At 42.7% G+C, this 25,938-nt stretch overlaps 2 long non-coding RNA genes across 2 annotated transcripts in view; one reads left to right on the top strand and one right to left on the bottom strand.

Moving 5' to 3' along the window:
- Positions 1-2,450: 2,450 nt before the first annotated feature.
- LOC129481139 (uncharacterized) lies at positions 2,451-21,326 on the bottom strand. Its single transcript, XR_008657272.1, has 2 exons — positions 21,213-21,326; positions 2,451-2,716 (listed from the first exon to the last, which is right to left on the bottom strand). It is a non-coding gene; the product is annotated as an uncharacterized lncRNA (long non-coding RNA).
- Positions 14,402-25,938, top strand: part of LOC134736503 (uncharacterized) — a 32,209-nt gene continuing 20,672 nt past the window's right edge. Inside the window, exon 1 of the long non-coding RNA XR_010120567.1 lies at positions 14,402-14,518. This is a non-coding gene — a long non-coding RNA (uncharacterized lncRNA). The remainder of the gene's footprint in view (positions 14,519-25,938) is intronic.

The following is a 25,938-nucleotide window of genomic DNA, read 5'->3' as shown; positions in this document are numbered from 1 at the left end:
ACTCTCAAGGGGAGGAGACTATACAGGGTGTATACACCAGGGAGCAGGAATCTTGGGATCCATCTTAGAATCCTGCCCCTCACAGATCTGCAGATAATAAATTGTAAGGATAAGAGTGCAGGTATAGATGATCCAACAGTTTTCCATGGGTGTTTAAGAGATGTGTCATCAAGAGGCCTTGAGCACCTATATACCTATCCTTTATCACATCCATTTCCCCTGTAGAGCTCCTTGTCAACATCAGTGAGTCCCCAGTACCCCCAGTAGAGAACACAGTTGAAGCATATTCAGCAGGACCTGGATCAGGTGACTTGACTTTAGTTTGGACCTGTCTGAGGTGGCTCAGGAAGGTATCCTGAGTGCCAGAAAACAGCACCACTGATGGTGGCACTCTCCCTGGGTGGCCAACAGCATTTTTTCACCCAGTACACACATAGACAGGGCAGTCTGCTTGTGGCTGCCAATTCCCTTTGAGGAGCTGCCATCCTTTGCTTCTTCACTTCATAGTTGTATTAGTCTGTTCTCATGCTGCTAATAAAGACATACCTAAGACTGGATAATTTATAAAGAGGTTTAATTGACTCACAGTTCTACATGGCTGGGGAGGCCTCACATTCATGACAGAAGGTGAATGAGGAGCAAAGTCACGTCTTACATGGTGGCAGGCAAGACAGCATGTGTAGGGGAACTCCCCTTTGTAAAACCATCAGATCTCGTGAGACTTGCTCACTATCACGAGAACAGTATGGGAAAGACCCACCCCCATGATTCAATTACCTCCCACCAGGTCCCTCCCATGACACATGGGACTTACAGGAGCTAAAATTCAAGATGAGATTTGGGTGGGGACACTGCCACACCATATCAATAGTCTTCCCAGTGACTTTATTCAGAATATAGCACCACCTTCTCCTCTTTCCCAATTTCTAATCATAGTTTGTTCAGAGGATCTTTTTCCATGTCCAGCAATTCTCAGTCATCTTATGACATGGTCCCATCACCCGGAATTGTCCTTCCGTTGAGGTCATCACTAGCCACCCAACAATATTTGTTCTCTCCTTCCTTGGGCACAAAGCTAAAGTATATTTCCCAGCCTTTCTTGCAGTAAGGTTCTCTGCAATGGAGATGAGGTAGTGTGGGCCACTTCCTGCTCTGGCTCATAAAAACTCTCCACACTTGCTCTTTCATGTTCTTTCCCCTTGCTTTGGCTAGCTACAGATATTGGTGAGGACTTTGGGGATGAAGAAGCCACAGACAGAAGGAACCTGGGAGAAAAGTTGATCCTCCAACCTGAGCCCCCTCTCAGAATAGCTACATGAGAAATACAGCCTTCTATGGTATTGAGGCATTGCCTGTATGGTCTATTTGTGGCCTCAGCCTAACCTGCACTAACATGTTCAACTGTACTTCCCTACCTCCTAGTCCAGTGCTCATCACAAAGTAAGCAACTAGTCAAAGAATTAATCAGTAGATAATTGTCTGTCATCCTGCTGTATTCTATTCACTTTCTTCTAGCAACTCAATATAATTTCATTATAGCAAACAATAAATGCTCCATTAAAACCTTTAATGTCAGCATTGAATGTTCTGGGTATTGATCATAGATCACCTTGATGTTACATTAGATTTCTTGACCAATTTCATCACCTGTAAGTCATTTTCCTATCTGGGGGCTAAGAACTGCTGTGGCAGGTTGCCAAGCACCCTGGTTTCAACTTGGACTCTTCTGGTTTATAATAATAATAACTATCATTCATCAAATGCATAAAATAGGCCAGGCTACACACACACGCACACACACACACACACACACACACATATTTTTCATCCAAACAACAAAAACCCTGTGATACTGGTATTACTATCATGATGTACGTAAGAACCAAGGCTCAGAAGTTGAGGAATTTATGCAGTATCAGGAGGTGGTGAAGCAGGCCTCAGACCCAGGTGCTCTTTCATCTCTCTATACAGACTTCCTGTCTACTGCTATCCCCCACTTCAAGGTTTCTCTGCCACTGAGCCATCTGCCTTCTTCACCAGAAGGAGTAACACAGTCACTGCAAGCCCATATGGCACCTTTGTATGAATAAGAACAAGGCACCCCTACATCAAGACACTTTGATGATAACTGCCAGGAATTTGTTGGAACAAATACACAAGTTTTCTATAGATATAGATAATCTGTATCTATATCTTTATCTATATCTATATCTATAATGTACATGGTAGTGCTCCTTAAGTTGTTCAGTGTTCAACCCATACAACTGTGTGGAGTTGTCCTGCGGGGGAGAACAGCAAATGGTCATGTAGGTTCTGATGCAGGTTTTAATACAGTTTTTCTATAGTGAGGCTACTGGTGCTCAGAAGACTCATTTTCTATAGGAGTTTGGTGGTTCTATGTCTCCCTATTCTAATAAAAATAAAAAATAAAAAAACCTGTCACAGATGACTCAAGAAGAAGAAGACTGCTTTATTGTTTTTCCCAGCTTCTATTTCTTTGATTGTGAACTCTACTTAGGAGTAGCTACCCAGACCATGTAGCTCATTTTACTCCTTCCAGAAATGCTGTGGGCCTCTGAAGTTACGAACCTCAGGCAAGAGTAGAAGGAAGCATGTGCTGTCCCCACTGGCAGAGTCAGCAGCAGCAGAGTGGCAGATGATGCAGCCAAGCCTTCCCTTAATGCTGACCTGGAAACTTCATTGTCCCTTCTTTATTCTGCAAACTGCAAAGAGAAATGAGGGAAAATGGGTTCATTGGTATATCTTTAAAATCAAACATGTATTTGTTCACCAAGGCAGTGTATTAAGTGGAGCCTGAGAAGAAAGGAGATGAGATAGTGTTAAAAACTGTTAGTTAACAATAATATATTGTTTCAGATAGCAAGATGGATATTGAATGTTCCCAACACAAAGAAATGATAAATGTTTGAGATGATAGATATGACAATTACCTTGATCAATATATTATATGTACTAAAACATCACTATGTACCCCAGGAATATGTACAATTATTATTTGTCAACTTAAAAAGTAAAATAAAAATAATGTTATAGGAAATAAAATCCAATATAATAACCAGAGAACTTGAAAGGTTTAGGGAGGTATAATTCCCAGCTGCTGCTGCCCATATTCATAATTAGCGGTGTTTCTAGGTTCTTAATCTAGAAAATAAAATTGGATGTGGATTTTTCTTCTTTAGGAACATAATTTCTTCGGAGCAGAGTGAATTATTAAAGTTAACTTTAAGTCATCTGGAAAGAGGCATTTAGGCTCTGACATCTGGATGACTACCAGCCACCAGAGGTTACTTAGCCTCTGTGAACCCTGGTTTTCTCATCTGTGTAATGGGAAAGGTAGCACCTACTTCATAGGGTTGTTGTGAAAACTAAGTAAGAAAATTAATATAAACCATTTGTCTAAGCCTCTTTCATTTAGCAGGCACCAGTAAATAGTAGTTATTACTATTAACATAATAATAAAAATAATATAAAACTAATATTAAACCCACCTTCCCCAAGGGTGACAAGACATTTCTTCTCAATATCTTATGGCATTTAGCAAAGTTTCTCCCAAAACTCGACACTTACACCTTGAAAGAAATTCTGAAGGAATGAACAACTGTAGTGAATAATTAATTCTATAACGTGATATAAAATTTGTATGCAAAAATTACTACATGGATTATGGTAGCAATTTTAACAGAATACAGTCTTCTAAGCCTGAGAGGTAAAGAATAAGAAGTCCACTGAAACGAACTACCATGAGGAGGGGGAATTTGGATAAAGACTCTTACTAGTAAATTGTGGCGGTCTCTTTGGACTTGGGATTCAGGTTCTTCCAGCTGCCCATTCCTATACTTCTGCTGTCTGATCTGGATTTAGACATGGGACGGTGCACCCAGAGAGAAAGAGAACTGGGAAGTCTAGATTTAGCCAGAGAAAGCTGAGGCTGGGCTCAGGTCTGAGTGCATTCTGCATTACCTCTTCTCTACTAGTCCTCAGTAAAAATAAGAGATACCGATTGGAAAGTTTCTGAGTTGATTTTACATTCAAATATGATGCGAATGTAGTTATAAAAATGGCTATTTGTTCAGGTAGAACAGATCTGAAAGAAAAAATGATAGGATTAAAGGGAGGAGTAAAAGACACTCCCTATAATGGAACAGCAGTGAGCTTTTAAAGGTCCAGAGCTACCCCAATTTGATTGTAGAGGCTGTGCAGTGTGCAACCTAAACAACTGTACATTATGATCCTGAATGGGTCTGAAATCCCGTTCATATGCTTACTTCCACAAATGTCAAAGGCACACCTAGTTATGCTATCTCAAAGGTATCCATGCCTCCCTCCCAGTCTGCTCTGCTCAGATTACAAGGTCCAGCCTGAGGCCCCATGGGGTTGGAAAACTCAGAGGGACTCCTAAGTTTGAGGGTCATTCTAGATAGCAGGCAGCACTGGGGACCACTATAGTATTGTTGTTCCTTTGAGTCCTATTCTACGCAACTTGGCACTCTGGAGGCTGCCAGTTAAGAGCCACAGAAGGCAGAGAGTTGTGTTCTTGGTGAAACAAAGCCCTGGGCCCTGCATGCTCACTCCTCCTGACAGCATGGCCATGGTGGTACCCTGCATTTTTCTCTGTTTAGTAGATGAAATACAGCCTAAAGCCAGAAATGAGAGATGCACACTTGCTAGTGAAAGCTCAGGGCTGATGTCAAGTAGATGTCCTGGCCCAATACAGAAAAGGGGTGACTCTCTCTATTTTTCAGATAACCTGTGTTTCTCTATAGAGGAGGTGGGGTTGGCAACGCATCACCTGTTGCCTGCCTGGAATGACTATGCCCTTGGCCAACAGCAGGCAAAACCGTGGCAAATGTGCCAGCAACACCATGCTACTTGTGGGTGGACGGCCTTCAAGATAGAAAGAAAATCAGGAGCTTTCCTTTCTTCCAGGCTCTGAAGCAGGGCAACAGAGAAAACATATATTATGGTGCCAGCATAAGTAAAAATGTTTCATGTACTTTTTTATACTATACTATTCTATATTATATCATACTGTATTATATTATGTTAATTAATCATATCATATGCCATCTCACCTTTATGTCATATCATATGGTACATGTGACAGGATGACATAATACTCTTTTAAGGGGGAAAAAGTTATCTGAAGCTTGAATAAACTCCTTAGGAAATTCCAATCATGATTTGTTTTGTGTTTGGTTATTTTCTCTTTGTTTTTGTTTACATGTTGCCTTTGCCTCTTTCTTTTGCAGTCTGATATTGAGGTTAATATTAAAAGGATGCTACGAAGAATCCTATAAAACTGTAAAAGACAAGAAAATGACTGGATGCGTTCTGGGTCAGGCTGAGCTTGTTGTGAAAATGGAGTCCCTGCAAAGTTTGATAATGGGATGATGCAGCAGAGAGATGCAGGGGTTAATGACACTGAAGAGAGCTTGGGGAGTGGTGATGGGGTGAGGAAAACGAGAGTGGAGCTGCACATGGGGAGGGGGGAAAAAGGAGGTTGCTAGGCAACTTCCCAGGGGCAGTGGAGAGAAATCCTGAGGGAAGAGGTCCTTTTGGAAGCGCTGGGGCTTGCCATGGGTGGCTATCTGTGGTGAGAACTGACAGACCCAAGAGGTGGGTCACCTAGTTGGAAGCCGGCTGTTTGCCCAGAGCTGCTTCCTGCAACAATAAACAGTCAGGAGAAGTCAAGGGTATACAGCCCGAGCACTGCGGCAAACCATCTGCATAGTAGCTGGGGTGCAAAATAAGAACAGAAGCTGTTCATTCTACACCCCGTGCCCTGGAGAAGACAATGGCATGGCCAGTGGTGCCTAGGGTTGTGGTTTGCAAACGCATTCATTGACTGCCAACTGGGTACCAGGCATTACTCGCTGGGAGGAACAATGGTTAAACCAGACGTGATTCTTGTCCATAGCAGCTCTTCATCTAATAGAGGAGAAAGGCCTAAAGACATGTGCATTGCTAATTAGTTATAGTCATGGGGTATAAACCAAAACCTAATTATTGAGAGTTTGGAGTATGGAGCCAGGTTCAAATCCCAGTCTGCATCACACTAGCTACGTGCTCTGGGATAACAGGACCTTGTGGAAGTTACTTCATCTCTCATTTGTAAAACACGAATGATCATAGTACCTATGTCATAGGGTTGCTGTGAGAACTAAATGAGTTGACAATGGTAAAGTGCTGAGGATAATGTCTAGCAAATAGTGAGGTTTGTTCGATAAGTTCTGCATAGGATCTAAATAATCAGGGCCATGAGTGCAGCATTGAATATGGCATAAGTACCTTTCCACACATCCATATTTTTATAAAGGTGACGCTCAGCTAGGGAACACTTGTGACGCTGGGGCTCACAGGCTTCCCGACTTTTCTTTTTTTTTTTTTTTAAATTTTATTATTATTATACTTTAAGTTTTAGGGTACATGTGCACAATATGCAGGTGTGTTACATATGTATACATGTGCCATGTTGGTGTGCTGCACCCATTAACTCATCATTTAGCATTAGGTATATTTCCTAATGCTGTCCCCCCCCCTCCCCCCACCCCACAACAGTCCCTGGTGTGTGATGTTCCCCTTCCTGTGTCCATGAGTTCTCATTGTTCAATTCCCACCTATGAGTGAGAACATGTGTGTTTGGTTTCTCGTCCTTGTGATAGTTTGCTGAGAATGCTATCAAATGGTTCTTTGATTATCCTATTGCATGGTTCACATTGTTGTAAGACACTTTCTCTGGGTGGAGGAAATCGTGTCTTTCAAACTCAGATATACAGCCCAAGGCAGAACTAGGTCTGAAGAGCATAGCTATCAGTTTCTTCAGCTCTCCTTCTTGTCTTCTTTTCCTGTCACCTGGAATGGGGAAGAATAGGTGCCTTTCACAGTACATTTCCTTTGCCATCAGTAGGGTCCTGCCCTAGCTCTCTTGTCTGCACAGGGTCCCTTTCCCTTCTCCATCTACAAAACGCTGAAGGCTACCTGCAATTTTTCCCAGAAATTCATTTAGGTGTTTGGAATGCACATATCGATAGCCTTGCATTTCCAACTTTTCTGGCCAGGTAAGCATGTTGCCTGTTCAACAAAAATAAATTTAGATCCACAGATCAGCACATGATGTTCTTATTATCCCAGCCCTGCCTCCCTGCAAGGGCCCCCATGATTACTTTGTCGGCAGGACCCAGGGCCAGCCAATTGCCACACAGAGAGACAACTCCAATGTCAGCTGTACAAAAGACAGGGTATTTATGACACAAACTCTTTGCAGAAGAGAGAGGTGAAAAATGCCCTAAAACAGGAAGAAACACAGTCTTGAAGACCTATTTCTTCTGCCCTGGGATGCCCTCCCCATAGTCCCCAGTCTGTCCACAGAGCCATCTGGGGCCATCACTCCAGTGTCCCAATGGCCCAGATCCATGCATTCTGCGTGCTCATTCTACCCTCAGGATTTTCCATGACAGAGATAGTTAGCAGACTATTCAAACTTCCAGTTTTCTGTCCCCAGAGAGCCTTTTTTGGTCAATTCAGATAAAGGCTAAGATTCAGAGTTCTCTCACTTGATTCCATGTCTGAGGGCATTTGACAGAATGGGCAGAAATTTCTCTTTAAATGCCTATGTCTCCGGTAAACCATAATTTTTGCATTAAGTGTGAGGGCCTCTTTAGGGAGATAGTAAAACGTTGCAACCGCTCCCTGTGCATAGACTCTCTCCAGGCCCTGCGTGGTCTGTCGGCTGTTTTCATCCTCATCCATCTGGTAAACTGGCCTGGGGCCTATTCACGAGTTGGTTGGGCCCTTGACCTCAGGCACACATCCAAAGCAACATGGGCTTAGATGGCCAGTCTGAGTAATGCCGGAGGTGCCATCTGTCCTGCAGGAAGACCATCCTCTGTGTCAGTCCTAAAGCATTGGCTCCATATTTTAATCACAGCTGGTAACCATCATTTGCCAAAATGAAAGATACCTGAACAGTTAGGAAAGGAAGGCACGTGATTCAGGGGCAACTTTAAATATTAGCTAGAAGTTTCAAGCCACAGGAGGATCTCCTAGACAAATAGGAATGACAACAACAAAATAATAATAAATAAAATTAGAAAATTGCCCAAGAATAAGGAGTTGCCCAAACACTTAGAAAAACCCAGAAACATTCTCATAACTTGCAGAATAACCTAGCAATGGATTTTGTCAAAAATCAGAGCTACCAAAATGGTTCTGAAAGTCCACCTCATAGACAATTTGCATTGAGGCCGGCATGTCTCATCTTTCCCCATTCCAGAAAATGCCCAGGTTTCTCCTAGAGAAATCGAAAACTCCAATATTTCTAGCAATATTCGCAAGTCATGGAGGGGAAGTGACTACTCCCAGAAATAATACCACTGCTTACCCAATCCATGAAGTGAGAGATTTAAAAGACATTTCTCTGTTCCAAAGGCCTATGGGCAGAATTAAAAGTAATTGCCAGAAAAGCCAGTTTCAAAACAGTCTCTACGCTTGCATTTATTGAATGAGCTTATTGGATATATTGGTTGCAAGCAGGAAGCAACCTGCTGACCTGAGCTCCCTGTGGCCCTGGTCCTCTCCACTCTGATAACATCCAGGCAGATCTTACAACTCCTCCAGTCACACCCAGATACCAACTCTAGGCCAGACCAATGCAATCTCTTGCCTGTATTTCAACTTTTGATTTCTATTGTATTTATTTAATGTTCCCTCCTTCCCCCCAGCTTGGGCCTGCTGTAGTTTGGGAAACTTGTTGGAGCAGGGCTGGGGGAAGAAGGAGGAGCCTGGAGCATCGCAGTGAAGAGGAAACCCCCTTTCTGCCTAACTTCCCCTCCAACTCACAGGGTCTAATTCAAGGCCCTCAGGCTTAAGCCCAGGGCAGAAAGGATTAGAGGGGAAAATTGGAAAGACCTGTATGGGTGTAATCTAGTGCTGATGCTCCCTGGACATAGACTTGTATAGTGCAGGTGGGGGTTTTAAAGCACAAGGTAGTATGTAACTTGCCCAGTTAGAAAGTGGCAGAGCCGCAGTGGCTTATGCCTGTAATCCCAGCGCTGGCAGCAAATCCACTACTCTGGAGGCTGAGGCATGAGAATCATTTAAACCTGAGAGGCGGAGGTTGCAGGGAGCCTAGATGGTGCCACTGCACTCCAGACTGGGTGGCAGAGTGAGACCCTATCTCAAACAAAACAAAACAAAAAAGCAATAGAAGAAAGTGGCAGAGCATGGATTCTGGAGCAAACAGCAAGGAGATTCTATTCCCCTTAATTTGAGCAATGTTGCCTGTTATGACATCCTCAGCACCAGGCAGTCCCTGACTCCGTCCCCCACACTTCTGCTGGGGCACACTGCCATCCAGGGGTCACCTTGGCCAGAGTCCCTCAAGATGACTGGCAGTCAGATATCTTCAGTGTGGTCAACACTGGTGCTCAGGAAGCACAACTCTGAATGGTAAGCTCTTCACCAAGCAGCCTTCTTTCCACTCTGCCACTGGCCAACTGCCCAGGCAGTCTCTAGCTTTTGATTTTCAGACATGCATGAGGAGCCAGAACCTGCCTGGAGACTCCAAATGTCCAGGGACTCATGTCAGCCCCCTGAGAGGTACCTGAAGTCATCTTCCCTCGGCTTTAGGTGAGGGAAGCTCCCAGCACCCTAACAACTCGTTCAAAAGAAATCCTCTCCTTCTGATTTTTGTATCTTTAAGGATTTCTTGTATACCCCAAGGTGGGCCATAAGCTCAGGTTGCAAAATCTGCTTCACAATCCCTTGACATTTCTTCTATGGGTGATTGGACATATCCTGTTCTCAGACTTTGAGTCCTTGGCCAAAACTCAAAACTCAAAAGGAACAAAATAAAAGCTACATTTGACATCCTGTTACACATGGTAGAGGCAAGACTCTCCAAAACATAGTACATATACATGTTAGGAGTAATACTCTTTAAAATGAAACGCTGTCTCCCAGGTTCTTCTTTCTACACACACATACACACACACACACACACATACACACACACACATGAAACAGCAGGGAGGGAAGGAGAGAGAGAATAAGGAAGAAAGAAACGGAGGAAGAAAGAAGGAAAGAGAAAAAGGAAATGAAAAAACGGAGACAACAGAGAGAGGAGATACAATAAAGGAAAGGAGGGAAAGAGAGAGGAAGAAGGACAGAGAGAAAGAGAGAAAGTAAAAGAATGAAAAAAGAAAGAGTCTAAGGAGAGAGAGAGACCATGTGCTCACACAGACTGGGCATTGGCATCACTGGTGTAACTAACATGACACGAAGCCCTCTTTGTGTATCATATATAACAGTTTATGAGGCTCTTTGTGGAATCTCCTAATAGCAGCCTTTTAAAAAAGGTATTATTGGCCGGGTGCAGTGGTCGGCTCACACCTGTAATCCCAGTACTTTGGGAGGTTGAGGCAGGTGGATCACTTGAGGTCAGGAGTTCGAGGCCAGCCTGGCCAACATAGCAAAACCCCATCTCTACTAAAAATGCAAAAATTAGCTGGGGTGCACGTCTGTAATCCCAGCTACTTGGGAGGCTGAGGCAGGAGAATCTCTTGAACCTAGAAGGCGGAGATTGCAGTGAGCTGAGATTGCACCATTGCACTCCAGCCTGGGCAACAGAGTGAGACTGCCTCAAAAAAAACAAAACAAAACAAAACAAAACAAAGGTAAGGTAAGGTTTTCCTTTTAATACTAAGCAGACCCCAAATCATCTTCTTTTGTGACAAAGAACGGCCTGTAAAATCAAGCTGCAGACATAGAAAGGCAAGCTAGAAGCTTGCACAGGTGAACACCAGCAGCTGTGCCAATAATAAGGGGCTACCTGGGGACTAGCTATGTTAAAAATGGCAACTACATCTTCCATTTTCTCTGTCAACCATGTGTACCGTAAGGAGCAGGCAACATGGCACCTGCCAGGCAAAGACTTCATTTGCATAACAGAAGATTAGGGTGGGGCAGCCAGCTTCCTTGTGTGCTATGTAAACACCTGGTCCAACCAATCTTTGGGCCCTATGTAAATCAGACACCACCTCTTCAAGCCAGTCTATAAAATCTTGTGCACTTAGCAGTGGGCCAGAAGTCCCACTCAGGCATCCCTCTCTCGCAGGAGAGAGATCTATTCTCCTTTCTCTTTCTTTGGCCTATTAAACCTCCACTCCTAAACCTACTTCTTGTGTGTCGTGTACTTGATTTCCTTGGTGTGAGACAATGAACCTTGGGTATTTATCCCAGACAACAACGCCACTTCAGTGAGTCCAATCATTGGGAGTATTGAAATGAATGTTGGGTGATCACCTGCCAGGTGTACCAAACCTCACTGCCTAATCACCTGGGAAGCTTGTTAAAATACCACTCCACCACCACTACCACCACCACCATCACCATGGCTGCCCCAGAACTACTGAATCAGAATCTCCAGGGGTGGCAACTGAACATCCATATTTTTTCAACTCCCCAGGTAATTCTGAGGCAGCCCATGTTTGGGATTCACTGCTGTAGAATTAGATACAATTATCTCTACAGTTCCTTCTAATTCTAAGTTTCTATCATTCAATGCACACCCCGGATGTTTAAAATCATCCTTTGTGTCCATACAAAGCTTCTGAGCCAAAATTTCTTCTTCCCAGAGAAGAGGCCCTGAGAAAATTCTTCAAAGTGTGGGGACCTCGAGGTCCTGATTCCAAACAGCAACAAACATGTGCTCTAAGATTAGCTTTTCTGAACCATATTTCTCCCTGAAGACTTGTCTGTTTCCTCAGTGAAGCTATCCAAGCTTCCTAACCTCCCTCCAAGGCCACAGAGACCTCTTCTCCCTCCTCCAATTTCTGACCAGCAATCTGTGTCCTTTTTTCAGAGGAAGGGGGAAGCAGAGGGCACTTCTCATATGCTCTCTGGCATCAGCTGTTGGGGGATTCAATAGGCCTGGTTAATAATGCCAGGCATTGCCAGCAAGTCACAAACTAATTGAGAAATAAGACAAAAGAATAGGGCATGTGGAGAACAAAATAACATCTTCTTTGTTGATAAATGTGCTATTAGACTAGCAGAATTCACAGCCTAGTCACCCTGTCACCAGCAGCACTGGGGACAGCTCTTCCCTGGGGCACAGATCCCCGCCCTTGCCAATGATCACAGAGGAGAGAGCAAAGCAAGTGCTTCTTGTGGGCAGCCTGGCTCCTAACAGGAAGGGGTAGGAAGGGAGCGTGGTTCTGTGTGCCCTGTTCCTCTTCATGGCTCTCCGGTTAAAACATGACACTCCTCCTTTCTGGGGACGGCTGGATGGAGAATGGCCAGCTGAGTCACACAGGTGAACCCCTCCACCTGGGACAAGCCCCCCAGTGCAGGAAGGAGGCTTCCTGCCTCCCCCAGCACTTTCTTATTCTTTTCTATGTGCCTTGGGTCCTTGATAGGATGATAAACCAACTGAATGCAGGAATTCTGTATTATCTTCTGTTGATGTTTTCTCCAAAGTGCCTGGCACTGTGCTGGGCAAATTACAGAAGTTCAAAAAATATATTTGTTTTTGAAAAATAAAGGACAAATAAAACACAGAAGCAAGGAAATGACAGGAGGGACAGAGAGGGGAGGAAGAAATGGGGTTGGGGGACTTTGTGATGATGATTTATAAGCTTATCTTAAAAATAAGGGAAGCATGAGGGGTTGGGGATTTGACTCTGAAAGCAGATGTCCTGAGTTCAAATCCTGCCTCAGCCCTTTACTTGCTGTATTGCTCTGGGCAAGTTGCCTAAGTTCTTTTTCATCTGTACCTACCCGAGTGGGTTGTTGTGAGCATTAAATGGGATTTGGCTCATCAAGGGGTTAGAATACCAGTTGACGAACTGTGACTTTCAGGTTATTCTGACCTGATGAGTGTTTTTGTAAATAAAGTTTTATTGGAACCCAGACACATCTGTTCATTAATGTATCGTCTATAGTGGCTTTTGCAGCTACTCTAGTAGTTGAAACAGAGATTTTATGACCTGCAAAGCCTGAAATATTTACTGTCTGGCTCTTTAGAGAAAAAGTTTGCATATTGACTCCTGGCTTAGAACACAAAGCCCCATTCTTTCACCCTATGAAGTAGAAGACTGAGCACGTATGTCACTCTCTTTAAAGCAGTGCTTGATTCTTTTTTTTTTTTTTTTTTTTTTTGAGACGGAGTCTCACTCTGTCACCCAGGCTGGAGTGCAGTGGCGCAATCTCGGCTCACCGCAAGCTCCGCCTCCCGGGTTCATGCCATTCTCCTGCCTCAGCCTCTCCGAGTAACTGGGACTACAGGCGCCCGCCACCACGCCCGGCTAATTTTTTTTTGTATTTTTAGTAGAGACGGGGTTTCACCATGGTCTCGATCTCCTGACCTCGTGATCCGCCCACCTCGGCCTCCCAAAGTGCTGGGATTACAAGCGTGAGCCACCACGCCCGGCCCAGTGCTTGATTCTTGCAATTAGACATTGGTACTCCCTTCCCACTGTCATTCTACGGCACCTCAGACTCCTTCTACGGCACTTGTCACATGGCATTGTCTAAAGATTCTCCAGTCTGGGATTGTGTCATATTCACTGCTCCAGCATAGTGCCTTAGACAAAATTGATACCCAGGAAATGCTTGCTCAATATTCATTGGTAATACACACATGCACAATAAAAACCCTCTAAAAGGAATAACTATAAACCTACAAAGTGACAAAGGCTAGAGTTCTGAGCAAGCCTCTCTGGACTTTTCACTATTGCTGCAACAGGTAGGTTTTCATGTCCTTCTTTCTGCCTCTTTATTTCTGTCTTCTTGCTTCTCAACATCTGGCCATGGTGGTGGTGGTGCTTGAGTGGCAACAGTCTTGCACTCACTAATGAGCCTGCAATCTACAACTGGCATTCCTTTCCATTTCTTGCAGGGCCATCGGCCTTCCCTTCAGTGCCTGGAAGTTCATGTCAAGACATTTTGGCCAGGCAGGCATCAGTCTTTGGGCAGATGATCCTAGTGGGAGATGAGGAATGCTCGCACCTGAGTCTCTCCCACCTTGCGTTCCACAGCAGGTGTGCCAGGGGCATTCTAATCATGCTTCTTGTGGACTTGCATCTGCTTCTGGTTTTCAGAGCTTCTGGTCATTTTTACTACAAAATATTAGGCTCTATTTATCTGTCACATCACCAAAGCTAGTCCTGGATATTTCTGACCAGGAAATATGTGAGCTGTGTTGTAAACAAGACCATGACCATGGGCACCTCCCTGATCCTCATCCTCTTCCTCAGTAAAACAAGAGGAAATGGTCACAAGCCCCTCTGATTCTAACATCAATGGCATCTATGAGGTCACATGAACCTTCAGTGCTAGCAATGTCTTCAAATGGGATTAGCAGCTGGCTTGAGCACTGACCCATTTGAGGGACTGGTTGCTGACCCCACACTCCTCAAGTTCTCTGTCTGTAGGATACTAGGATGCTGACCTTTCTTCATTCCACTGACGTTATCTGGCCTAAATCCTCAGCTTGAAGGTAAAATTCCTTAAAAAGCTCTGAGCTTCCCAAAGGCTCTTTGGGGTTCAAAGGTGAAGTCAATGTTTGCCTCCAAGTAAGAATTCATTAGCTGCTATTGCCAATGAGAGCTGTTTTCTCTGAGCAGAAACGAGCTCCTTGGAACTTTGCAGGTCTCTAGGTCAACAGCTTAACATGCAGGATCTGCAAACGCCTGTGGCCTCATCCACCAGAACTTGCTTCCTCACCCGACTCCGCAACTTGGCTTCCCATCAGAAAACAGCTGAAAAGTACCTGCCATGTCTTGCTAGTGAGACCCAGGTCCCATCAGACATCAGACCGCAAATCTAAGATGGAGCTAGAAGCTTGAATATCTCTCCTGGGTGTTCTGACACACTCATTCTCCAGCTTGACTTAAAAAGAAGAGCTTTTTTTCTCCCCCTTATGGCATTTTTATTCTCATAGGAATCAGTAAGTAGAAACCTATTTGTAAAGTAATGGGTAAAATGATTACTGGGGTTTTTTAAATGCTCTTTCTGATGTTTCCATTTTTATTTAACTCAACAGTGGAAGATATACTGACAGCCACACTTATTCATGATCCAGAGAAATCTTTGCTTAATACTGTATTAAGCACTATTGAGAAGGAACATCCCTTGGATGGCTTTCTCCAGGTGTTCAGGAGCTTTTCCACCCTCCCTCCACAGGGGCTGACAATACTTCAGCAAAGCTGGCTCTTGAGGATGGAATTTCATTTTGGGCAGAGCAATGTCTCAGGATAGGCTTGGGAGTCTGCCTTCCTTAGATAAATGGGCCTAAAGATGGCAAGATCATCTTCCCAGGATTGACTGCCACGGCACACATGTTAGGAACAGACTTTATTCTGACTGGGGAAAGGCCACTGAATGAGCCCTTTTTAATTAAAACCCCCGAACCTTCCTCATTAAGACTTTTGGCACATGCTGACAGTGGAATTTTTCCTGCATGGTCCTTTTGGGAGCTACCTAGATGACTTTGGCAGAGAAATGACATGTAAATAACGTTTAGGATTATTATTATTGGGCTAGGTTCTCATCCTGTGTAACTCTCTGGGAATTCTAGCACTCAGACTTGCTTGTTATAAATACTACACCTTTCAACTTCCTCCAAGTGCACAGGAGACGAGGTGGTGGAGGGCTGTGTGGGGGTTAGGAGATGGTGTTGTTTGGAAGATCCATTAATCAAAGTCAGCTCGAAAGTCATCCTGCACATGATTAAATCAGTTATAAAAAATTATTCCCTTATTTCAGGTAACTGATTCATTCCCCACGTTTCCAGGGATGCAAGTAGGAGGCAGGTTTCATACACATCTCAGGAATGGAAAGCAGATTGAATTGACCCAGTGGGTGATGAGGTTATAGAAAAAATGACACTGATTTGGCCCCAGAGCAAGGAACCAGGACCCATCAAAGTGGGGCCACGTCTCCAGCAAGATAAGACACTTTTGGGAGACAGAAGATAGGGATGGGAGACTATTCCCAAAATTTAAGAGAAAAGCTTCTATTTAGGAATGCTGGTACCAGATCCAAGCTGACCACTGATTCACTTAGCCAATACATGAGTCTGTACCATGAGCCAGGTACTGTCCCCTGTACTGGTCTAGGGTGGTAAAGAGGACAGACAAAGTCCTTGCTCTCTGGAAGCTCAAATTCTAAGGTGGGGGTGGGGGAAACAGATAAATAAGCAAATAAGCGACTATATGAACAAACACTCAAGATGAATTCAGATAAGTTTAAAAATGATACAAAGTCAACAAAACAAAGAACAATGATGGAAAGTGATGGGGAAGGGTAAGCCACAGGAGCCTGGGCAATGCAGACAGAAGGAGCAGGGAAGGCTTCTCGAGGGAAGGTGCATTTGAGCTGAGATCCAAAGGAGGAGAAGGAGCTAGGTGTGTGGTGACATGACTTCAGAGCTTTCTAGGCAGAAGGAACAGCAAGTGCAAATACCCCAGGGCAAGAGCAGGCTTGGCATGTTCCAGGAGCAGAAAGAAGAGAGGTCCTTGTGCCACCCCATGAGCAAAGGAAAGAGCAGCAAGAGGACATCGGGAGAGGCCAGATGCCCTTGGCAGCCATCATGAAATGTTTAGACTTCATTGTGCAAGCATGGGCAGCCATTAGGGAGTGTGGAAAAGACTACTAGTTGTCTACCCCTGCCCCCACCCATCCAGTCTCTCCTTTTTTTTAGTCCTAGAATGTTTGAGTTTTAGCCAGCAAATGCCCACACGATTAGAAGGTCCATTTTCCAGTCTTTTTTGCATATATGTGTGGCCATAGGATTAAGCTCCTGTCAACAAGACATGTGCAGAAGTGATGTATGCCACTTCTGGACCTAGTTCTTAAAATGTTTGAGCATGTGCCCTCCACTTTCTCTTTTCCTCATCTCAGTGGTTGGTGCATGCATCTGGCTAGAGAGCCAGCTTTGACTTTGAAGAGTGTAGGGTAGCACCTTATGATATGGTGAGCACCAAGATAGAAGGACTCTGGGTCCCTTCATGGCTGTACATAACTTGGCCACCTGCCTGCCCTGAACCATCTGCCTTCCTTTGCTCGAGCAGTTGCATTTTGGGTTGCTTTGTTATATCAACTCAGCCTGCATTCTAACTAATACAGGATGTTTCAGTTAGGAAGGTGACATGATCTAATTTACATTTCAAATAGATCAATCTAGCTGCCACGTAGTTAATGTATTGGGAGAGGAGAGAGAACAAACTGGATACAGGGAGGCCAGAGGCCAGCTCAGAAGCCATTGCAGTAATCCAAACTAAAGGCACCGATGCCTTAGGGTAGCCACTCTGCAAATAAAGAGAAGTGAATCGATTTGGGATCTATTTTGGAAGTAGAACCAAAAAGATTTGAGGAGGGATTGCATGATTGGGAGAGAGGTTGAGAAAAGAATAATTAAGTTAACTCCTAATTTGGGATCCTTTGGTGATTTCCCCAGATATCTAGATGGGATCTGAAGACAACAGGAGGTGGACCCCATGGAAGGAGGTTGGGACATCTCTGACATGAGAAACTACCCACAAGATAGCAAACTCAGAGATGGTGCATAACACAATTGTCAGTCTAATAGTCTTCTGTATAGACACAGATTTCATGCCTCACATTTGAGTTGAAAATACTTAAGATTCTTTTAGTTGCATGTAACAGAAACCAACTCTGGCTAGTTTAAGACATAATAATTTACTGGAAGGATTGACACAGCTCATAGAACCCAAGTATAGCCAGATCTTTAAAAAGGACTAGAACCGAGGACTAGAAAGATTACAGGAACCACAAATACTCTTAGCTCTTTATCTCTGAACAGACCACTTTTTTTTACTTTTCCATAGATACGACGAATGATGGTATCTTCAGGGATTCTGAGTTTATTTTACTTCTAGCAAACAAACTATACCAATCTAGATACGCTTAACCCCCTGGGAGTAAGAATTTTACCAGCTTTTCCTGGGTCAGGGTCCAATCAGCTATAGCCAGGAGGATGAAACCAAATAGTACAAACATGGCTGCCTCTGCCCATCCATGAGAAAAGGGCAGGTCACAGAGAAAGGAGTCTATATGAGCTGGGGGGACACCCTCCTGGAGCCTTCTAACAAGGTCCATATTGACTAAGAATATCAATTTCATGAAGATACAGCACCTTAGGACTCCAATGGTCCTTCAGAATGATCTACTTCTAGTACAGAGTTAAATGGAAGCCATCTTGAGCTGATAAATATCTTTCTTATTTTTAGAGATATCTTGCACAGATTTCATAGCTTTTCTTGGGGACCATTGGTGGGGACTTAGAATTCTCACAAATGCTTTCTGCTTGTTTCTCACATTTGCACTTGCCACAGCCTGTGAGAAGCTCCTCTTGTTCTCTCCTCATTCAGAAGGTGGCCATCTGGGCACCCATTCTATCTGTCAGAATAACCCTCCCTGATGGTACACCTCCAGCAAGGCTGGACTGGAGTAAATAGGGAATTCTGTAGACAACTGACCTAGATGTGACCCTGCAGTCTCAAAGATTTGTCTGAAGTATCGCTGAACAAACCACAGGGCTTTGGATCTTAGATTTGTTTTTTCTAGAAGCATCTATTCTGCAAATAAGTAATCCCATCTTTCCCTTCCCCTTGCACACTCTCAAACACTCATTCTTTATTCTCACCCAGGGCTGCTTCTCCCCACTTCTCTGAATAAAGTTTAAAATTGAGCTATAAGAACAGATATAGCAGCTCTTTATCTGTCAGAGAAAGATTAGCTAAGGATAGTTATGGGCCCCAGGCAAAGATGGGGATGCAGTCTGCCTCTTAAAGGCTTGATTGGGAGGATTTTATTGTTATTATAAAATTGCACTTTCTTTTAAAAGTTTAGAGCTAGGTTTTTTTTTCCTTCTTTTAGTCACAGGAGGTCATGCACTTTTTTTTATTAGACACTTCTTATTTTTAAGGCTGAGGCTTAACAGCATGCTCAGTAAGGACTATGAGAACTGAATGGGGCCTCCGAGGAAAGCCTCACCTCCATCTGTAGGGCTGGAGGGACACAGGTTATGAGCTTCGTGCCTCCTGGTAATACGTGTGGGTCATAGCCCTTTCACCAGAGAGCAAGCCCATGGCGGGGGTTGAAATATACTGTTTCCAAACAGCAAGGCAATGGAAAATGACCTTTTGCTATCCTCTCTACCTCATGATTTTTTTGACTTTTTTTATTATGGACACTAATGATTATGATCAAATAGATGTTATGTATAAAAAGTGCTCTAAAAATACAATCTCATTATTTTTATGGGTTTTAAATTTCACGCCAGAGTTTCTGTTCATGGTGTTGATAACCAGTGATCATCATCCCAACTGTCACTTCACCAATAACTATCATGAGCTCTTACTTTTTTTTTCTCATTCTTTTATTGTGGTAAAATATACATAGCATAAAATTTGTCAGTTTATTTTTTAAGTGTACACTTTGGTGGCATTAAATACATTCACATTGTTGTGCAACCATCACCCCTATCCATCCCCCCCAAACAGAAACACTGTACCCATTAAACATAAACTCCCTTTCCCCTCTTACCCCAATCCCTGGTAACCCCTATTCTACCCTGTGTCTGTATGAATTTGCCTATTCTAGGTGTCTAGGTGTCTCATACCAATAAAGCATCTACTTTTTTTTTTTTTTTTAGACAGAGTCTCATTCTGTCACCAGGCTGGAGTGCAGTGATGCGATTTCAGCTCACTGCAACCTCCGCCTCCCAGGTTCAAGCAATTCTTCCACCTCAGCCTCCCAGGTAGCTGGGACTACAGGTGCACATCACCACGCTCAGCTAATTTTTTGTATTTTTAGTAGAGATAGGGTTTCACAATGTTGGCCAGGATGGTCTTGATCTCCTCCTGACCTCATGATCTGCCTGCCTCGGCCTCCCAAAGTGCAGGAATGACAGGCATGAGTCACTGCACCCAGCAGCATCTGCTTTTAATTCTACTCTCCAAATCAGGCACTGTGCCTTGATACCCTGCTATACAGAGAGTGACCACCAGGCCTCCCCACACTCATACAGAGGCCAGAGACAATCCATTCTAAGTTATGGTCTCTCAGCAGGAAGTCCATCCTTTGTACACATCATTTTATTTAAACCTTGTAAAACCTTGCAAGCTGGAGATTACTATCCCCCACCTTATAGCTGCAGAAAATAAAACTCCCACAGGTTAGATCACAATGCTGGTAAGCAGCAAAGCTAGATTCAACTCAGGCTAGTACCAATTCCTGCTCTTAACCCGTATGCTGTCCTCCATTCCCCACTGACTATTGAAGTTGTATATCTGCCAACTCCTTGGCAACTCAGAATAGCTGTCCTCCAGGTTCTTGCCAAGGATTAAAATCATGACCTCTATGTTGTCCAATGTTTACACAAAACCCCAGGTTGGAAGACATGCGACCTCTGTAGGAGGTACGTGCACTTCACCGAGAGGCAGTATAGTATAGTGGTTAAGCACCCAGGATCTGGAGCCAGGCTGCTTGAGCTCAGCAGCTGAGTGAACTTAGCCAAGTTACTTAACCTTCATGACTCACTTTCTACTTCTGTAAATGGAAATGATAATGAGATAATGATGGGGATGATAATACCAATCTTACTGTGTTCTTATGATGAAAAATTAATGTACATAGAATACTAAGACCACTGCCAGTGCTTAGAAAACATTATGTATGTGACAACTCTTATGACTTGTCATCCATTTCTTTCTTTTTTCCTTTTTATTTATTTCTTTTCTTTTCTTCTCTTTTTTTTTTTTTTTTTTTTTTTTTTTTTTTTTTTTTTTTTGAGACAGAGTCTTGCTCTGTGATCCAGGCTGGAGTACAGTGGCACAATCATAATTCACTGTAATCTGGAACTCTGGGGCTCAAGTGGTCCTCCCGCCTCAGCCTCCAAAAGCATTAAGATTACAGGCATGACTCACCACACCCAGTTTGTCATCCATTTTTATAGCTAACTGATTCTTACATCTGTTTAGTCATAGATTCTTCAATGGCAAGTTATGCATCTCTATATCAGTTATAATGCTTACTGATGCAGGTCATAAAAACGATTCACATTGGCTAACATTCGATTAAAATATCTGGAAATAACTGAAATCTAGATGTAGAGCAGATTCCAGACATGGTACAATCAGCAGTGAGTGCTGTCATCAACAACTTACTTCTCTCTGTTACTCCATTCTGCCATACAGCATCAGTGGCATCCTAAGGCTGGTTTATGGGGGCAAGACGGCTTCCAGTGGTAACCAGAGCTTTGTGCTTCCTGTGCAGATCTAGAAAGAGATAGAGCATAAACAGGCTTCACCATATGATAGTTGAGCCATCTCAGGTCTCATGCTGGAGTGGATCCCTACACAAAATCAGACAGGACTAACAGCAACAGCCTCAAATCTCTGTACCCCACAATGCAACATACAAACTTGGCAGACAATTCCAGAAGTTTCACAGTCTGCAGATTAAGACCCTGTAGGAAATATTTAGAACATTACTCATAGAGAAAGCCAGACTCTCAGGAAGTTGTATATATGAAAGACATTGTTTCAACCCCTCTTAGAATCACCATGACTGAATTGCATATCAGTATCATGCCATGGGTCTCTTCTTCACCTATAATAGTGTTAGGAAAAGAGTTTGCTTCTCCTGAGTAATTCATTCAATTTTATTTTATGGACAATGTAAAACATATTTAAACCATGTTTCCATCTCCCCTTAGGCACCTTAGGTTCATAGCTTACCTCAAGGAAAAAGTAGAATTAATTTTTTTGTGCTTACCTTGTACTTTGTTTTATTGTTTTCCTATTAATAATTTCCCTTCCTCCTAACTCAATTCATTACTTTGTATTGCATGTAAATTTTAATATGCAATGTATGGAAAAGTATATGTATACTCAATGCCAATCCCAGCCTGAATAGTTAATTTTAAAAAGCAAGCAAATATAAATGTTCAGTTAAGAAGACAATTGAGTAAATTATGCATGTTTATAAAATTAAAGACATTGCCATTAATTACAGCATTGAAAAATAAAAAGATGAAAAATGATACAGAAATTTTAAGAATTTGGAGGATAGGGAAGATAGATATCTAAAAACAAAACAAAACAAAACAAAACAAAAAAACAAAAAACAATAAATGGACTGATGTTTCATCAGAAAAAATAGAGCCCAGATACAGTGGAATGCTATCCTCAAGGTATTCAGGAATATAATTGTCAACAAGGAATTGTATACCTAGAGAAACCGTCACTCAAGAGTGAGGGCAAAACAAAGCGAAGAGAGTTTCTCATAGGTCATTGCTGAAAGAACTACTGAAGAGAGTTATTTATTTAGAAATAAATTGAACCTAGAAAATAGAAGAGGAACACATAAAACATTGTGGAGCAAATAAATTGGTAAATACAAAGGGAAGTCCAAAGAAGTATCAACTGTAGAAATGAAAGAAAAACAAAACAAAAACTCTATACATAATATAATGACTAATTTTAGGGTATTTAAAAACAAAACAGAACCAAAATTTTAGATAACAACATGGATCATAAGTGAGAGTCACCAGAATTAAAACATTCTAAGGCTCTGGTATTGTTCCACGGAGGGTAGATGTATTGATTTAATGTTAGATTTCTTAAATCAAGTATGTAGGCTAAAAATTCAAAGGTAACCGCTAAAAGAATAAAAATTGAATATGTACTTCTAAAAATATAAATATTCAAACTAAATACAATTATATTAAATTTACCCACTAAAAGACAGAGATCATAAAATTGTTTTTTAAAAATATGCCTTATCTTCCTAGTGAATTTTTCATTTTATCATTATTTCGTTCTTTATCTTTTTCCCTATAAATTCTTTTTGTCTTAAAACTTGTCTTTTATAAATATAAATTCCAGTATCTTGAGTCAACCATTTTTAACATGTTAGAATTATTCCCTACTGGCCTTAAAGAAATTACACAAACATGTTACATCTTTTCCAGAAAGGCTTTGATTTAGAAAGATGTCCGCTTTAATATGTGCATAATATTGATATCATATTCATTACCTCTCGAGTTATAGGCTTCCTAACTAATATGCATTCACATGCATATTCAATTATTAATATGCATTTATCCTCCTAGACATGGGCAATATGTGTCAAAAGTAGAATATTCTTGTTAGATTTTTGGTAGATGCTTGTTATCAAGTTTTGAAAAATATTTTTCTTTTATAGTTGGTGAACAGTTTTTATTATGAACAAGTCTTTAATTTTACACTTTTAAAACATTAGAAGCTCTACAGGATACTCTGTCCTTTGTCCCAAGTTCTATTCAACATTGTTCTACAGGAGATCTTATCCAACAGAGTAAATCAAGAAAAAAAATTCAGAGGTAAATGGACTAAAAAGGAAGAGACAGCATTGTCATTATTCACAGGTACTATGATTTCTTGATGTGGAAAATCCTTGAAAATTTCCATATGGACTATTAGAATTAGGAAAGATTTCAGCAACTATGCTAAATACAGCCACCATACAAATGCAAACTCACTTATCATCATTAATATTGGCCTTGTCTAGAAGGACACATCATGTCACATTGTTAGAGCAGGCCTGGAAATCAAAAGATAGTAGATATGAAATTTACTATTATTTACATACTAACATCGACAGTCTGTTAAACCAAAACTCTTCTAGGAAAAAATTAATACGTGTGTATATAATTTCTAAAGGCCATTCGGGAACATTCCAAAATGTCAAGAATGGCTGGCTCTAGGCAGTAGAATCTTCATATATGGCTTTTAAATTTCATCTCGATAATTATCTGTTTTACAAAATTTCTACAATAGGCATGTACTACTTATAATTGCGGGGGGGAGAAATGTTTTTAAAAAAAATAAAAAGAAACACTGGGGCCAGACCCATCCAGCGTCTCTATCTTACCTCCCACCTCCCTGAAGAGGCATTCTAACTAGCCTGAGAGTTCTTGCCAATCCAAACTGCTTTCTGCCTCATTAGTTCCATCTTACTTCAATTCTCATCTGAAAAAAATATTTTTTTCTCCATTCCTTCATAGTGTATTCCTTAATTTCTCCGGTTCTGTTTCCTCTAACTATATCATCCAGTCATGTGATGTTTTGGCCCAATACAACCTAGATTATAATAATACCTTTACTAAACATATGGTATCCCACACTGCCACAGCCCTTGGCAGATAGAATGGCAGAGACATCTTGAGCAAGACCTGCCTTTAACACACAGTGGAGGCAGTTGCTGGGATGGGACAGTGTCATATGGTTTCAAATTCCACCATTAAAACCTTTAGGTTAAGCATTGCCCTCTCTTGGTCCGTCTTTAAAGATTCATTTCTGCTGGAAGGCAATTAAACATCAAATAATTCTGTTTAAAATCTCCCTCATAGTGAAAAGGAGTGGAGGAGGTAGACAAAAGAAAAACAATTTTATATAGTCCAACTTTGGACTAGGCCCACCTTACAGTGAATTCCCAGCTCTTCTTGTGGCAAGAAGAATCCTGGGAAGATCAGAAAGGAGACTGGCTCACCTAAGCGGACTTGTTTCATGATATGCTGCTGTTACTTTCTACTAAGAAAGACTTTTTCAGATTATTCTGCCAAAGTGTTCTGTAGAAACTGTTACAATCCAAGTTTTCAGAATTTGGACAAATCCTTTTAGTCTTACATCCAAGCACTTGGCTCATGAAAGTGAGTGAGAAGGAGCCAAGATGGCCGAATAGGAACAGCTCCGGTCTCCAGCTCCCAGCCCCAGCGACACAGAAGACGGGTGATTTCTGCATTTCTGCTTGAGGTACCGGTTTCATCTCACTAGGGAGTGCCTAACAGTGGGTTCAGGACAGTCGGTGAAGCGCACTGTGCGCGAGCCGAAGCAGGGCGAGGCATTGCCTCACTCGGGAAGCGCAAGGGGTCAGGGAGTTCCCTTTCCTAGTCAAAGAAAGGGGAAACAGACGGCACCTGGAATATCGGGTCAGTCCCGTCCTAATACTGCGCTTTTCCAACGGGCCTGGAAAACGGCACACTAGGAGATTGTGTCCCGCACCTGGCTCGGAGGGTCCTATGCCCATGGAGTCTTGCTGATTGCTAGCACAGCAGTCTGAGATCACGCTGCAAGGCGGCAACGAGGCTGGGGGAGGGGCGCCCGCCATTGCCCAGGCTTGCTTAGGTAAACAAAGCAGCCAGGAAGCTCGAACTGGGTGGAGCCCACCACAGCTCAAGGAGGCCTGCCTGCCTCTGTAGGCTCCACCTCTGGGGGCAGGGCACAGACAAACAAAAACTCAGCGAGAACCTCCACAGCCTTAAATGTCCCTGTCTGACTGACAGCTTTGAAGAGAGTAGTGGTTCTCCCAGCACGCAGCTGGAGATCTGAGAACGGACAGACTGCCTCCTAAAGTGGGTCCCTCACCCCTGAGCAGCCTAACTGGGAGGCACCCCCCCAGTGGGACAGACTGACACCTCATTCAACCGGGTACTCCTCTGAGACAAAACTTTCAGAGGAACTATCAGACAGCTGAATTTGTGGTCTCACGAAAATCCGCTGTTCTGCAGCCACCGGTGCTGACACCCAGCCAAACAGGGTCTGGAGTGGACCTCTAGTAAACTCCAACAGACCTGCAGCTGAGGGTCTTGTCTGGTAGAAGGAAAATTAACAAACAGAAAGGACATCCACACCAAAAACCCATCTGTACATCACCATCATCGAAGACAAAAAGTAGACAAAACCACAAAGATGGGGAAAAAACAGACCAAAAAAACTGGAAACTCTAAAAAACAGAGCACCTCTCCTCCTCCAAAGGAACGCAGTTCCTCACCAGCAACGGAACAAAGCTGGATGGAGGATGACTTTGATGAGTTGAGAGAAGAAGGCTTCAGACGATCAAACTACTCTG

This window comes from Symphalangus syndactylus, chromosome 4 (assembly GCF_028878055.3).
Source record: "Symphalangus syndactylus isolate Jambi chromosome 4, NHGRI_mSymSyn1-v2.1_pri, whole genome shotgun sequence".
Taxonomy (NCBI): Eukaryota; Metazoa; Chordata; class Mammalia; order Primates; family Hylobatidae; genus Symphalangus; species Symphalangus syndactylus.
This window is presented reverse-complemented; position numbering and strand designations above follow the sequence as displayed.